Source organism: Bison bison, unplaced genomic scaffold, assembly GCF_000754665.1.
Source record: "Bison bison bison isolate TAMUID 2011002044 unplaced genomic scaffold, Bison_UMD1.0 scf7180017864366, whole genome shotgun sequence".
Classification (NCBI taxonomy): Eukaryota; Metazoa; Chordata; class Mammalia; order Artiodactyla; family Bovidae; genus Bison; species Bison bison.
Genome location: NW_011494938.1, coordinates 2,991,927 through 2,996,832, shown reverse-complemented (window position 1 = coordinate 2,996,832; position 4,906 = coordinate 2,991,927). Strand labels below are relative to the sequence as shown.

At 46.1% G+C, this 4,906-nt stretch overlaps 1 pseudogene; it reads left to right on the top strand.

Annotated features, from left to right (window-relative positions):
• Window positions 1–1,165: 1,165 nt before the first annotated feature.
• LOC104999965 lies at window positions 1,166–1,720 on the top strand (annotated as a pseudogene).
• Window positions 1,721–4,906: the final 3,186 nt, after the last annotated feature.

Genomic DNA, 4,906 nt, shown 5'->3' with positions numbered 1-4,906 from the left:
CAGCAGTCATGAACTCAGATGCCTGGAAGGTGCAGGTAGGAAACCCAGGTGAATGAAGCAAGCTCCGGGGGAATGTGGCAAACAGGCCAGGGACTGGGACAGCTGTGGGGTTAGCTGCTAGTTCCGGCCGGTTGCTGCTATGGAGAAAGTGGGTCTTGGGTTATGAGCTCTTCTGAATTTTCAAGAAAAGTCAGAATAAGGTTTTTAGGCAAAATTTCTTAATATTTATTTCATTGTTGATAACTATCTCAATTTTTTTTAAAAAAAAAAAGAAAATTAAAGTCAACTTCCAGGTCTAATAATATACATCTGTAGCCTGGATACAGCCTATGACCTGCTAATTTTCAACATTAGCTTATAGAATAATCATGGTGACCAGGAAATGGCACTGTGCTTGTAGTAAGAAAAGCAATATCTGCACATGGACCAAGGAGAACCCGGTACTGGGAGGCTGCCTGCTTTACTTTACTACTAATGGATGAACATTGTGCTGTGATTTGTTTTGATTTTGTGGATATTTTTAACTATCTTGCTTCAACTTCATATTGATTATCCTAACAATGGTTATAAAGAGGATGGTCAAAGGAACCACTGATTTGGGTTCAAGACCGCATGAGGATTCTCAGGAAAGCAGCATTCCCTAAGCACTGAGCAGAACGTGCAGCCCTTGGAAATCACACCCTAGACCACTGACAGCCTTGCCTATCCCAGGAATGCATTTTGGGGGCAGGTCAAGAGCTTCAGGTAGATATGGTCACTTGTCAGAGCCACAGTTCCCCAGACTATGAAAGGGGAACATGAATGCCCACAGAGTCTTGGGAGGATTAAATGAGATGTTTACAGATATGTAAAGTATTTGGCCTCTTTCCTGATAGCTCAGTTGGTAAAGAATGTGCCTGCAATGCAGGAGACCTGGGTTTGATTCCTGGGTTGGGAAGATCCCCTGGAGAAGGGAAAGGCTACCCACTCCAGTCTTCTGGCCTGGAGAATTCCATGGACTGTATAGTCCACTAGGTCGCAAAGAGTCAGACACGACTGAGCAACTTACACTTCCAGCAAAGACTAAAGCTGTCCCACCCCTCCCTACACGGCTTCACCATGCTTCCTACTTGCTTACCAAGTTTAACCTAAATACACAGCTCTCTTTGCAGCATCTACTGAGAGAATGGAGACCATTCCCAACAATTAGACTATCAACATTCCAGAAAACATCAAGATCACTCTGAAGAGAAGCACAACTACTGTGAAGGACCCTGGAAGGACCCTGCAGAGGGAGTTCAATGACATCAGTGTAGAACTCAGTCTCTCTGTGAAGAAAAAGCAGCAGCTCCAGCCTGACAAATGGTGGGGCACACTATTCAACAGAAAGGGACTGGCTGCTGTTTGCACTCTCTGTAGCCATGGACAGAACACAATCAAGGGTGCTACACTGGGCTTTTGTTACCAGCTGACGTCTGTGTATACTCACTTCTCCATCCATATTATTTCCAAAATCTCTTGGACACAAAATACATACACAGGGTTTAGATGAGGCCAGGTGTTTCTTGTTAAGTATCTCAAGACCATAAACATGAGTTAATTCTGGAAGGAAACATTGAACTTACTTCAAATTCAACTGTTTTGATTCAGCAAGCCATGGCTGCTTAAAAGCAAAGACACTAGAAAAATTCTGGATGGCTTCTATGTGTCTGAGAAAGGAGATGTTTCACAGGGTGATTAATAAGATCTTTGTAGTTGAGATCAAACCAGTCAATTCAGGAAATCAACCCTGAATATTCATTGAAAGGACTGATGCTGAAGCTGAAGCTCCAATACCCTGGGCCACCTGAGATAAAGAGCTGACTCCTTGGAAAAGACACTGAAGCTGGGAAAAATTGAGGGCAGGAGGAGAAGTGGGCAGCAGAGGATGAGACGGTTGGATGGCATCACTGACTCAGTGGACATGAGTTTGAAAAAACTCTGGGAGATAGTGAAGGACAGGGAAAGCTGGCATGCTGTAAAAACTGTAGAAACATTCAGACAAGACTTAGTGACTGAACAACAACAAAGCTGTCCAACTACAGGCACAACAAAATGCAAGATGATTCCTCAGACCTATCTGTGTAATTGAATATTTTAAAGATGAAAGAAAAACCCTGTATTGAAAAATACTGGATAGACAGATGTGTGGCGCCTGCCAAACCTGAGCTCCATATCCAATGGTCGATCCTCTTTCTTTCCATCACGCCACACAGCGTGTGGGATTCCCCAGCCAGGGACTGAACCTGTGCCCACAGCAGTAGAAGCGCAGAGTCTTAACCGCTGGGCCGCCAGGCAAGTCCAGACCCTCATAACTTGACAGCAGATTCCTTTTTTAGACAAACTGTTTAAGGTCTCAACACAGTCATGGTTATTGGTACTCTTTGTCTTTAAACAGGGAGAGAGGGGATGTATTTTGGAGCCTGACATGGACAGGTGTGCGCAAGGGGGCAAACAGAGACACCAAGCTAGATGAAAAGGCTCTGGGGACATTCTAATGCTTGAGAACCAAGGCTTCCATCTTGGTCTCTCAAAACCAGCCAGTCAGCCCTTTCCCCAGGGAGGATCTCCTGGCTCTCAGGTACCTCTATCCGCTAGAGGGAAAGAAGGGAAGAAAAATGATATCTGTTGAGCATCATTTGCTTTTCGTCTTCCTTTCAACTCCTTTCTCAAATACATCCCACCCCAACATATAATGGCCAGTGAATCCTGTTCATTATTCTTTTGAAAGACCTCTTCTCTCCATTCCCACTTTCACGGCTCCATTTGGGCCTCATCAGAGATTGCCTTCGCTCCCTAACAACCATTCCCCACTCCTCCAGGCGACTCTCACACTGCCTGCCCTAAGTATTTTCCTAGCGACCAGAGGTTGGGGGAAGGAGAAGCTAATCCTGTCATTCCCAAGCTTAGACAGCTTTACAGATAGATATTCAATTCCTCTCAAGGAAAAGAACCATTTCCTTAGCCCCATATCCCTCTGGAGCTTCATCTCTCATGTCTTATCCCCACCCCACCAGGCATTCCACACTAAAGCCACACTGCACTTACCATTTCCTGTGTAGGCCAACCCCAGGCACCACTTCATGCCTTTATTCAGGCTATTGCCGCTGGGCCTGGCTTTTCAAGTGGATTTTTACCCCAATCTCTTAAGGCAAATGTCATTAACCCCATCTCTGCAAACAAGGTGGCATGCAAGATGGGACCCTCTTGCTACTATCCAAGACAAATTCCACAACATCACAGGCATGGACTAAGCAATATGCTTTATGGGGGAAGGCAAGCGAGTCAAGCAAGGACCGACAACAGAAGTGGAAGCTAAGGTCCCTTGGATCCTTCTGTCCTCCCACAGAGAGACACACATGGGCCAGGAAGCTTTGGGGCCCACAGTGCGGGTCTGCGTGGCAATGGAGGCCCCTACCCCAACCACCACTCTTTCTTCACATAGTCCAAGTGCCAGGACAAACTTTACAGTGGTGCCAGGCAGTCTGTATTTGCCTGCTGTCTACAGGAGTTGTTTGAAAATGCCAGCTGCCCAGATCTTAGGATATGAGACACCAAGGTGGACACTAGAGACCCTCCTGTCAGGGAAAGAACCTCTGGGCCCCCAGGCTTACCTGAGATGCAGCAGCTCCCAAGGGAGAAGGCAGGAAAGCCCATCCAGTCCCGGATGGCTCAGTATCCCTGCAACCCAGAGTAAACACCCACTTTAGACAATTCCATTCCCGGAATGTCACTTTAGACAATTCTGATCATTGCATCACACGAGGAAACTGAAGCCCAGAACTCAAAGCACATGGGCAAGATCGCACAGCTGGTAGATGGTGGAGCCCAGATTCTAAACCAGGTCTTGTCTATGATACTGTATCTCAGGAACATCCTTGTTATCCAACCCGTGGTCCTCTGTGGCTGTGTGAAGACCCCATTCTCTCCTGGAGCAGCCCATGGGGCCAGCCCACCCATAAGCACCTCTATGGGAGGGAGAATCTGCTCCCCTGAGATCTGCAGGATGACTGGAGCCAAGGGAGGCCTTGAAGATAACAAGAAACCAAGTTCACTTTGTGTTGCCTATCTCCTGAGATTTCTAGATGGCAGGGTAATTTGGTTTTCTCTTTCAAGTTGATTTTCCACTTTCTAGCGCCAGAGGCAAACCCTGAAAAAAAAAAAAAAGCCCTATACCAACTCAGGTAAATACAGACACCATTAACAACTTCCCTCCTTCCTTTTCCTAGGAGAGCAGAAACATCAGCTCAACACAGATAATAATGAAGTCCTGCTGTGTGTGAGTATATGTGCATGCATGTGAGTTTCCATGTATATGTGTGTAGATCCTTCTGTGGGATTCTGGAAGAGTTAAATAAATATGTCTTTACCTCTTACGGATTCTGCGTCATCTGGTAGCCAACTTACAGGGGCCAAAGACCATCAAAAATTGTACAACTCTAGTTGAAGGGAAACAGAACCAGAGCAACTTAGACCCTACACTTGCTATCATTTCAAAGTCTCAGAGAATTTAGTATTTGGGGAATACCAAAAGTAACTTAAAGATGCACACACACAAACAAGATAGCTAGGGGGAAGCTGCTGCCTAGCACAGGCAGCTCAGCTCTGTTCTCTGTGGTGACCTAGAGGGGTGAGATGGGACATTGTAGGGAGGCTCAAGAGGGAGGGGATACATGTGTGTATATATATATATATATCTGACTCACTTTGTTGTACAGCAGAGACTAACACAACATGGTAAAGCTATTCAGTTCAGTTCAGTTCCTCAGTCGTGTCCGACTCTTTGCAATCCCATGAATCGCAGCACGCCAGGCCTCCCTGTCCATCACCAACTCCCAGAGTTCACTCAGACTCATGTCCATCGAGTCAGTGATGCCATCCAGCCATC